At 49.5% G+C, this 11370-nt stretch overlaps 1 protein-coding gene and 1 pseudogene across 2 annotated transcripts in view; one reads left to right on the forward strand and one right to left on the reverse strand.

The window, feature by feature from the left end:
* LOC148646899 (protein NLRC3-like) overlaps positions 1-11370 on the reverse strand; it is a 1251308-nt gene that overhangs the window by 378183 nt on the left and 861755 nt on the right. The window lies entirely within an intron of this gene.
* The window catches only part of LOC148646904 (latent-transforming growth factor beta-binding protein 3-like), a 46230-nt pseudogene that overhangs the window by 32125 nt on the left and 2735 nt on the right, over positions 1-11370 (forward strand). Inside the window, exons 14-17 of the transcript XR_015927790.1 lie at positions 650-778; positions 9298-9459; positions 10327-10416; positions 11052-11183. The product of XR_015927790.1 is annotated as a latent-transforming growth factor beta-binding protein 3-like (transcript). The remainder of the gene's footprint in view (positions 1-649; positions 779-9297; positions 9460-10326; positions 10417-11051; positions 11184-11370) is intronic.

Raw genomic sequence — 11370 nt, forward strand, 5'->3', positions numbered from 1 at the left:
CGTTAGGCCCTGCAGAGTGCAAGATCGCTGCGCAGAAAAGCACAGGTTTTGAGTAACTCAAAACACCCAGATTGTGACATGTGAGCAGAGCAGGAATGAGTGTGTATCAGGTGTTATACAGTATGTGGTCATGCTGCATCCATCTGCATCTGCATCCATCAAACCCCCAGAAATCAAAGAGCCTGTTGGTTTCTCTGTCCTTTTTATGACGTCACTTCGAGTCTCAGCATCAGCTCCCCCACACTGCCTCCACCCAACGAGACCGCCCCGTCTTTCCGCCCTGCACCACCTGCAGTCATCAGCGCGATCAGTTGCCTGACTAGCCAGCCGATCAGGGAGTCTGTGCTCGAGTGTTGTGCGCGCACATGCCTGTGGCGCGAGGAAGGGTTGTGTTTCAAGCCCCTCCTTTGATTTCACCCTGGGGGCCGAAACACATGCCTCTTTTGCTACCCCCCCCACCCCTCTTCCACGTCCCCCATGGCCGGGGGGGGAGGGGCTGGGGCTCGACCCAGGCGAAGCGGTCCTGCTTTTGCCTGCCCGTGCCACTTGTTGGGGCGAGACAGCAGGGAGAGAGAGAGAGACACCTGTGCGATGTACCCGGATTGTTTTTGCCTTGTGTAACCCCCATGTCTGTGGTGATCCCTTGCAGATGTGAATGAATGTCAGGACCCATCCTATTGTAAGAATGGAGTGTGTATCAATACGCCTGGTTCCTATCACTGCATCTGCACTCAGCCCTTCACCTTCAGCGCTGCGCTCAAACAGTGCGTCTATGACGGTGGGTATCAAACGCTGCTGAGCAACTTTAGCGTGAGGGCTAGCTGCTGCCAGGGTGGGAGTGGCGCTGGCCAGGCTGGGCCACGTACTGACTGCAGGAGGGGGGGGGGGTGCCCCCATTAGTGACGGGCCCAGGGGGTCGGGGCCGACCCTCGGCACAACAGAGCCTCCTTCAGGCCGCCGACTGGCCGGCAGGAAGCCATCAGCATGGCGTCGCGTGCGTCCGGGAGGAGGTCGTCACCGGGAATCGAGATTGCGGGTTTCTCCCCCTCCCTTTCCCAATTCCCCAATCCCAAATTTCGGACGGGCTGCAGCTGCTTTTTGTGCGCCGTGTGCTTGTTCAGTTGTCGGGGAGGCAGGCGGTAAAACTTGAGTTTCGCTACTCGGAAGAGCGACATTTCATAGCTTGACAGAATCGCGGAAAGGAGGAAAGCGCAGTAAAAATCAACAGCCCCCCATGAATGTTTCCTGTGATTATAATAAGAATCGCTTACACTTATTGGACCCTCCACTCAGAGCTCTTTCCAAGTCATGGGGATCCTCTCCACCCCCAGCAGTGTGCCGCCCCCACCTGGATGAGGCACCAGTCCGCTCCCCACACACCAGCTCTCAGTGGAGAGGAGAGCAGAGTGATGGAGCCAGTTCAGAGAGGGGGGTTATTAGGAGGCCATGATGGCTAAAGGCCAGGGGGGAATTTGGCCAGGACACTGGGATAACACCCCTACTTTTTTCGAGAAACGCCCTGGGGTTTTTAATGACCCCAGAGAGTCAGCACCTCGGTTTAGTGTCTCCATCTCTATACTGGGGCATTTGGACCCACATAGACCGCAGGGTGAGCGCCCCCTACTGGTCCCACTAACACCTCTTCCAGTAGCAACCTTGGTTTTTCCCAGGAGTCTCCCCTCCAGGTACTTGCCAGGCTCACTCCTTATGAGCTTCAGAAGTTTGCCAGATGTGAATTGCAGGGTAACAAGGCTGCTGCTTGGTGTTCGCGTGTGTGCAGTGCTGTCCAGTCCTTGTCACTTGTCAGGCTTGCTCCCACTGTGGAAGTGTGGTGGGGTGGAGGGGGTTGGAGCGCTGCAGGGTCAGCTGGCATTTGCCACAGTAACCAGCAACCCCTCCACGAGCCTGTCACACTGTACCAGTTAACATGGGAAGTAAAGTCCACCAGTAAACCTGCATCACCTGCAGGGCGATTTGCATCAACAGCCGCACCAGGTGGTGCAGAATGTCTAAGGTTTGCTGGGAAGGGGGTACAGAGGTGACCTCTATGACTGAGTCTGCTCTACGAGTGTCGCTCGAAGCCCCTCAATTTTATAATTCCCTCATCTCCTGTCTTGTACTTCCTCGGATTCCTGACAGCGTTTTGTTTTCTACCATGTCTTTTGGATCACCCCCTGCTCTGGTTTCTCTCTACACTGGTAATCTCAGCTTAGACCCCGGCTTGCTGTACAGACTGTTTGTGCTTCGCTACAGTGTCCAGTACCAGCTTTGACCACAGCCAGTTTCTGACCACAGACTCTGGATTTCTGTTTCGCCTGCTTTCCCCTGCTTGTGTCCATCTTGTATACCTGTCCCCTGCTCTTGGGTTCATTTTCCCAAAAAAATGGTCAGCAGCTTTGTTCCTGTGCGAGCGGAGCTTTCCTGCGTTTTCACTGTGGTTTTACCATGCTTTACTGCACTGCAATCCACCTTTACCGTGGTACACCAGGAAACAAGTATAGAATCTACCCCCACCGAAGAACCCGTCGAGCATGCGTGTTTCTCAGCCTCCAAGCTGTTATCTCATCACGGAAAAGCCTCTGCTCGTCCGACTCTGGCTAACTCATTTCCGACTGGAACACGAGATCTCCGATGCAACTGGGAACAAAGGGATGTCAGCCCCCATAATCTGGAATTCTGGGTGTCCGTCCTCCAGCTGACATGAAAGCCCTAAAGGAGAGGGTGTCTTGGTGTTGCCGTATCAAAATCAATATTGATATTGATATTCACCTGCTTTGATAGACATGACGAGGGTCAGCAGACACTGTAGCACATTATATATTATACAGCATATTATAGCATTGACTTTAATATTTGCAATGCTGTACTTCAGTGTTTTCACAGAATCTATACCATCGCATATTTAACCTCTAGTGTATCGCAAGCCTTATACTTTTGATTTCTCAGGAATTTCAAAGTGTTTATTACAAATACTAAAGGTTAGAACCTGTAAAATCTAAACTTGGGTCACGTAAATATCTGAAGTTAGAAGGAGAGGTAAAAGAAGGTAAGTTCTTGCTCAAAAGCCTTTGGTCATAAAACTGCATATGATTCACTGAAAGGGAATTCAGAACCCTGTACTCTACAGTATCTCTGGGCTTATGAAAACATGACTGCGATATCTGCAATCCCCCATGAATATCTTTATATACTCTTTGGGGAATTAAAACCAAGGGGTTTTCTGATATTGTCTTAACTTTTTTGGCAAAATTATTTTACACCATCCATGTCTGTTACAATACTGTAGCAGTCCACACCCTAGGCACTGCACTGCCCCTTGACCTTTGCCCTTTCACCTTTAGCCAGGCTAGCTCCCTCCTCTTCATCGTCCTTCTTAAAGGGATGGAAAGTGGGAAAGGACCTTCTCTTCCTTCAAGTCCTCATGTCTCTGTCTCTCTCTCTCTCGCACCTGATCTCCCGCTCTGTGATCGGCTCGCCCGCTTGTGATCTTCCTGGGCAGGAAAGCTGAGAGAGCCTGGATCTGCTATTCCTGCCTGGCACTTCTGCACGCCGGGCGCAGCTGGGATCAGTGCCCTGCGGCTTAATCCATTTAACGGCTTTTAATGACCCCCCTCCTGCCAGGCACTTGACGCTGCTGCGCTGCTTTCCGTTGAAGCGCCTTGTTCTCCTGCATCTGGAGGTGGCTGAGCTCTGAAAAGATGTGACCCGGCAACCGTTGGCGGTGATGGCCTCGCAAAACGATTAACCGCGTACAGGCGCTCGCCCCGCTGCCCGTTAATAACATGACACGCATCCCTTTTTCTGAGTGGTGAACCATTCAGGTTAAAAAAACGGTTCAAAGTTTGTATTCAGTACGAAAGGGCGCCGCAATGTAATATAATAGGAATATGATATTGCATAATATAAATTACTATAAAAAGTAATAACATAGGATACTGTTGTATATTATAGCATGTATTCCTGTCTAAAATAATGTTGTTAATGATGTAATGCAAAGTTATAAACAATGTTGCATAACTAGATGTTTTGAGTTAGGACTGTCATGATTCAGGCTGTGGTCAGGATTATGATGTTGTTATTAATTCCAGTCGACAGCAGAACCTAGTTAATATTTCATCACGGTCTCGCCGTTAATGCTTCAGGATATATATATATAAGTTAGCGCTCCTTATAAGTAGGCCTGTCAGGACTGCATTTCCCAGAGGGTTCTGGGGAATGTGGTCCTGACAGGACTGTTCTCTCATAGTAGTTGTAAATTCCATTTGAAATCCCTGATCGAAAGTGTTGTCCGGTAGTCTGTATTCCAGATTTTAGACTTTATAAAAACACTATATTAGGCAATACTACAGTATAGAATATATACTGCTCTGATGTTTGTATCTGGTGGACTTATGAAGAGGCTGTATATTAGTTGAATGTACAGGGTAGTCACAAAAATGCTCTGTTGACTGAATTATAAGTTTGTATTTTGTGTAGACAGTGTACTCCGAATATTCATGTTGGGTACACCATTCTGCTTCTAGAAAACCCCTAATATCATCTCGGCTTACCTTCAGCATTGTGACATTACTGATTCTAGTCGGTTAATAACTTGAACTTGAACTTGAACTTGAACTTTATTGCCATATGTAACCGGTACTGGTACAATGGAATTCTTACTTACAGAAAGTCTCTCGATTATAAAACAAGTGTAAAAAACAAAACAAAGTGCAAACAGTGCATCAAGACAATGTACAAACAAACAATAGACAATGTGCAAGTAAACATGCAGACAGTTTGACTGTAAACAATACAGACGTGTAAACAATGACTGGAGACGTACAATTAATAAATTACAATGAGGTAGATGGTGATGGTGTAGGTGTGGTCCGAGGGGGATGGCTAAATGTGTTCGCCAGTCTCACTGCTTGTGGATAGAAGCTATTGAAGAATCTAGTGGTAAGTGTCCGTATGCTCTTATATCTCTTGCCTGAGGGCAGTGGGGTGAAGAGCTCATGCCCGGGGTGGTGACTGTCCTCTGTGATGGCCAGAATTCTACCACGGCAGCGGTCCTCATAGAGCTGTTTAATCTCGGTGAGACCGCAGCCGATGATCTTCTGGGCCATATTGACCATTCTCTGCAGTGCCTTTCTTTCTCGCGAAGAGGTGTTGCCATACCACACGGTGATCCCGTTGGTGAGGACGCTCTCGATAGTGCAGCGGTAGAAGTTCACCAACACATGTGTTGGCATCCCCCATCGCTTGAGGCACCTCAAGAAATAAAGGCGCTGCTGAGCCTTCTTCATGATAGAGTCAGTGTTCACAGTCCAGGTTAGATCTTTAGAGATGTGAATTCCCAAAAACCTAAAGCTGGTGACTGTTTCCACTTCCGTTCCATCAATACTGAGTGGGCTGTGAGTGTGTGGCCTGTGTCTCCGAAAGTCCACTATTAGCTCTTTCGTTTTCTTTATGTTCAAGTCCAGGTTATTGCTATGACACCACCTAAGCAGCTGTACAACTTCATCCCTGTAAGTGGACTCGTCATCATCACTGATCAGTCCTATTATAGTGGTGTCATCGGCAAACTTAATGATGCGGTTATTGCTGTGTCTTGCTGTGCAGTCGTGAGTAAATAGGGAGTACAACCTTGGACTCAGACAGCAGCCTTGTGGGGTTCCAGTGCTCAGGGTGAGTGGTGTTGATGTTTTATTGCCTATCCGCACCGTGAAGTGATTCCCACCCAAATACCCACCCAAAGTGATTCATCTCTCATCTCCTCCACTTAAATTGATTTTCTGGAATGGTTTTAGCGCTTGTGCTCAATGGCCAAGTTCAGTTCCCCCCAAAAAAGATGTGAGTTAAAGAGGAACATTTTACTCCTCTCGTTCAAAGCTGAGATACTGTAATAAGACCACATCATCAGCTCCTTAACATCCAGCAGAGAGTTGTTATTACAGTTTGTAAAACTGTTAAATCTTTTTTGTAAATTTCTAGCAAAAGATGAAGTGACCAGTTTACTGTTGACCTGAAAATATATATTTATAGGTTCTATATATATATAGATCTATAATTAAAGATGTTTTCTGGTCACATGTGCTGGTATCTTAGGGATTTACATGGTAATGAAATGTGCACACAGAAAGTCTCGTTACGGAGCTCCTGTTAGGAGTCTGAGCAGTACCGTTCGATGTGAAGGAGAGGCGACAATCCTGAAGGCAGGCTTCAAGTTAAATACACAGTAGCTGTCAGTAGCAAGACTAGGAATAATACAAAACGGGAGTGTGTTCATCAGTGGGGTTCTTGTAACCATGCATACATATTCTAACTGCTCCATCCAATTCAGGATCACGCGGGGGCCGGAGTCTATCCCAGAAAGCAGTGGGCACAAGGCTGGATACCCCTTGGATGGACACCAGTCCATCACAGGGCACACACACACTCACACCAGGGCCAGTTTTCCCAGAAGCCAGTTACATCGACCGGTACGTCTTTGGACCGTGGGAGGAAACTGGAGCACCCAGAGAAAACCGATGCCAACGGGGGAGGGGGACATGCAAACTCCACACAGATAGCACCCCGAGTCCAGACCTGAACCCAGGGCCCCAGCGCTGTAAGGCAGTAACGCCCGCCACTGCACCTCCATACTCTCCCTTTCTGGGTACTCTTAACTGAAAATAGCAGCAAAGATGCAGGAAGAGGTCAAATAAGTCGATCTAAAGAACTATTACACCACAGGCAGAGGTGATGATGAGCACCAGGGATCCCCTATGGGTTGGAACAGGCCTGGCCTGCAGGACTTCTGAGCCTATGTAGGGCTCAGGGGCAAAGTCCAAATGGACAGACGCAGTAGAGTGCTTGTTGGAAGAAAGAATTGACCAGACTACTTTAATAAACATCAGACCCTAGATTGGGGTATATTAAGGAAAGCAGTGATTCTCTTCACATTGAAGGTCAGTAGGTCGCTTACTGTATCCACTAGCAACTCAATGAGCTGGGCAGGCCAACTCTCTGTCTCTCATTTATAACTTCTTTATGTTTTCATGAACTGGGGGGAACGGCTAACTTAGCGCATGTCATTTAACCTCATAGTTTAACACCATGGAAAGAGAGCTCCCCTCTACATTTCAATCTGACTTGGCCGTGAGTGTTTTCGGTATCAAAAACCAAGAATACTTATTGCATGCTCTAAAACTGCATGAGTGAGGCTGCTGTATTTGCAAAGACAAAGGTCAGCATTGGGTGAATAGGGCGGCTAGTCTGTTGACTTCAGGATCTGTTGTTCCAGTGGAATGTGTGGATTTTGTCGGCTATAAGGATCCGATCCCCAAATTGTCGGTTCGCCTGTTCCCCCCAAAAAAATGCTCTCATTCCTGGTGAAAGTCCCAGATGCTTAGGGCTTAAGGCAGGCCGATACCCCCATACCCCATATCGATGTACCACACACAAGCACACAGGGATAAATTCAGAGACGCCAGGTCTTTGGAAGGTGGGAGAAAGAGGAAGCAACCCGTTTGACTGTAACGGGCCTCAGCGCGCCTGAGCCAGTTCCAGCAGTGACATCACATCTAGCAGTGACATCACATCACCCCCCCCCCTTCAATGTAGGCCATGTGGAAGATGTAGAACTCTCATGGTGGAGGAGCTATCCCCTGTCCAGGGAGGGGCGCTGTGCTGTGAGCGATCAGGATTGAATCCCAATAGTAGGGGCAAGAACAAATGCACTCTTCACAAGAACATGGGACAGACCATGCAGACTCCACCCAGAAGGTATCTCACTCCCAAATCAAACTCGGGACCCAGAAGCGATGAGCCAGTAAGCACTAATTCCCATGTGACAGTTTACGATTTAGAAATATGTCTACCATTTATCTGCATCGTGAAAATGAGAATGTAGGGCTGATTTTTAAGCATTTTTTTTCAATTCCTTAAGCCTAGCACAACAACACTTCCACACACTCCACCATTATTGAATTCCAGTGCATTCCAGCAGTCTTTGGAGGGGTGCAGAAGGTAATTCGGGTATTTAAATAGATGCCTGCCTGCTCTCTCAGGGTGTTCTCTCCGGCTTCTGAACAGTGCTGTTCTCCTACATCTTCTGTATGCAAGTACTGTTGCAGCAGCTAAAAATGTCACCAGGTTTATCAAACAGGTATATGCGTGTGGATTTGCACACCAATCCTACACACTTGATTCAAATCCGAATGAAGGTCCCTATAGAAAGTCCGAGGCAGTATGCCGTACAAATCTAGCTAAAACGAATCAATGTCAGGTGTTAAAGGTCGTAGTGATGCAATATCAGGAGATTTGAAATCCCTTGATTAATACAGAACATACCAGAGCACAAGAGCCCCGTTGGCCCTGTTTGGTTTCTCGCACGCACCTGCTGGCTTCTGGGTGATTCGTCAATACAGGAATATGCCGCAAACAGGTCAGAGATGACACCCCAGAGCAGACCTGTTCGGCTCGTCTCGCCAGTCTGGTGCTATACCGGACCGATCCAGAGGTCAAGAGCTGTCTCCGTCAGCAAAGGCTGGGCAGCAGGATCTGGGAGGGGAGGCGGGTGAGGGGGCTTGTTTCAGAGCTGATCTGGAAGCAGTCCGGGGTTCAAGAACGGATTCAGTGACGCCATCTGGCCTGGCCTGCTCCTCAGAGACGCGTTTTGAGTAATAACAACACCAATATAGCACTTTACAGGTCATGGGGATCCCCCTCCACCACCAGTAGTGCGCAGCCCCACCTGGATGAGGCGCCAGTCCGCTCCTCACACACCAGCTCTCAGTGGGGAGGAGAGCAGAGTGATGGAGCCAGTTCAGAGAGGGGGGTTATTAGGAGGCCATGATGGGTAAAGGCCAGGGGGAAATTTGGCCAGGACACTGGGGAAACACCCCTACTCTTTTCGAGAAATGCCCTGGGATTTTTAATGACCACAGAGAGTCAGGACCTCAGTTTTACGTCTCATCCGAAGGACGGCGCCTTTTTACAATATAGTGTCCCCGTCATTATACTGGGGCATTAGGACCCACACAGACCGCAGGGTGAGCGCACCCTGCTGGCCCCACTAACACCTCTTCCAGCAGCAGCCTCAGCTTTCCCAGGAGTCTCCCCTCCAGGTACTGGCCAGGCTCACACCTGCTGAGTCTCCAGTGGGGCTGCCGGTGAAGCTAAGCAGGTGTTCAAGTTGACAAGCCGCCCCCAGAACACGCAGTAGCTCTTGACATGAGCGTTCTTCCGCAGCGAGGGCATTCTGGGAAGGCGCTCCCAGACCTGTAAGGCGTCTCTGTGTCTCTTTCTCTCTCTCTCCCTCTCCTCCTCCACCAGACCGCACTGCTGCCCACAAGGACGTGTGCTTCCTGCAGGTGGACGAGGACCTGATCTGCAGCATGCCCCAGAACCGCCTGCGGGTCACCTACTCCGAGTGCTGCTGCCACTACGGCCGGGGCTGGGGTCCCGAGTGCCGCACCTGCCCCCAGCGCAACTCAGGTACCCCCATCTGCTGCACCTTCGCCATGGTAGAGTTTCCAGGAAGTACAGCAGACTCCCCCAGCAACCCAGGGTGCAGTCAAGCTATCAGGATTCCCTGCCCTGCTGCTAGGGCTAGGGCTAAGGTTAGGGTTAGGATGAGGGTAACCTAACCTAGGCCCTGTGACACTAAACAAGCAGGCTTGTGAATCCAGCTCTTCTAATCCAGTAGAAATACTGCTCTTCTCTCCCAGGCGGTTTCAGTGGCAAATACTGCTCACTGGTTAACTCTGCCTGCGGATCACGCCGGAACATTTCTGCGCTGAAATGTCTGCTGCACAACCTGTACTTATTCGCTCGTACATCTCAGTGCATTAGTCATCACAGGGACTAGTGAGCAGGAAGGGCTGCTTCATGTCACAATTTGTGGAAACCCTCGACAACACGGAGACTCTCCAGCATTTTCCCAAAAGTATTTTGTGCCTAATTCGGAATGTTGTCAAATTTTGCGATACCGTCAGTGGATTAGGGTTAGGGTTAGGGTTAGGGACTACGGTTCCCATTTAAAAAAATATATATATATTTTTAAATTGTTACCGTTGTATTGTTCGTAAGAAATGCGTACAGGCAGGCTAGAACTGTTACCCTGTGTTGCAAAATCAGTGCCGGTTCAAATCATGGATTCATGACCGGTCACCATCGTCAATGTGGTCCCCAGCACACATCGCATGATCGGAAAGCTGCTTGGTGTACCCGGGGGCGCAGTTTTCTGGTTTGCGCCCCCTCCCTCCCAGCATGCCTTTCTGTGTCTACGAATGCGCGAAGCCCGGACGATTCGTTTGCAAGGCGGACAGGGGGGCCAACCATCTCCCTTTCTGTCCCGGCCAGTTATCTTCAACCGGCTGTGCGAGCTGCACCTGGACACCGAGTCGGACGGGGAAGGCGAGTTCTTGGCTGCGTTCTCCAACTACAAGCCCGGTGAGCTGGCGCCGTCGGCCCCAGACGCCTCTGGGCTTGGTTACTGCACAGAACTGGGCGAACGGCCTGGGTGCTCCTGGATTTTGGGTCTCATCAAGTTAATGACCAGTTAAATCCCTCTAAAGCAGGGCTCTCCAGTCCAGATCCCGCAGGGCCTTCTGGTTTTTATTTCAACCTGACTAGTCAATTAAAGAGTTATTTTTTAATATAGTATATATTATAGTATAGTAAATTGTAGTTTATTATAGTATAGTTAATACATATAGTCTTTTACTTCGTATGAAGTCAAGACATTGACTGTTAAAGGTACAAGAGAGTTCGGGACACCAGGATCAGAATTGTACCTAGGTAGCATGTTGCTATGTTGTCCCTCCCCCTAACTGTCTCGTTCTCATTTACTTGTGTCTTCCTGCCACCCCTCCCTTACTCCATCTCACGTGCCCCTTTCTCCCTTCCCATTATCCCCCCCTCGTGCTGTGCCCCTTCCCATCATCCCTCTCTCCTCTCTGTTCCTGTACGTCTCCCTCCTTTCTCCCCTCCCATCATCCCCTCTTGTGCCCTTTCCCATCATCCCTTTCTCTCTCTCCACCACCTGTTTCTCTGTCTCCTCCTCCTTCACTGTCCCTCTCTCCCAGAAGGAGACAGTTCGGAAGAGGACTCGGACGAGTGCAGCTGTGCCAACGGGCGTTGCGTGCGCTCCTACCTGGGCACCATGTGTGAGTGCAACCCTGGCTTCAGGCTCGACCACACCAGGATGCGCTGCATCGGTAGGTACCCTACAGAACAGAACCTCCAAACTCCTCTCTCCTTCCTCCCTTCCCATCGTTCCCCCTCTTTCTGTGTCCTTTCCCATCATCCATCTCTCTTCCTCCTTCCTCCCTTCCCATCATTCCCCCTCTTGCTGCGTCCTTTCCCATCATCCATCTCTCTTCCTCCTTCCTCCCTTCCCATCAT

The sequence above is a fragment of the Lepisosteus platostomus genome, chromosome 16 (assembly GCF_059453375.1).
Source record: "Lepisosteus platostomus isolate fLepPlt1 chromosome 16, fLepPlt1.hap1, whole genome shotgun sequence".
Lineage (NCBI taxonomy): Eukaryota > Metazoa > Chordata > Actinopteri > Semionotiformes > Lepisosteidae > Lepisosteus > Lepisosteus platostomus.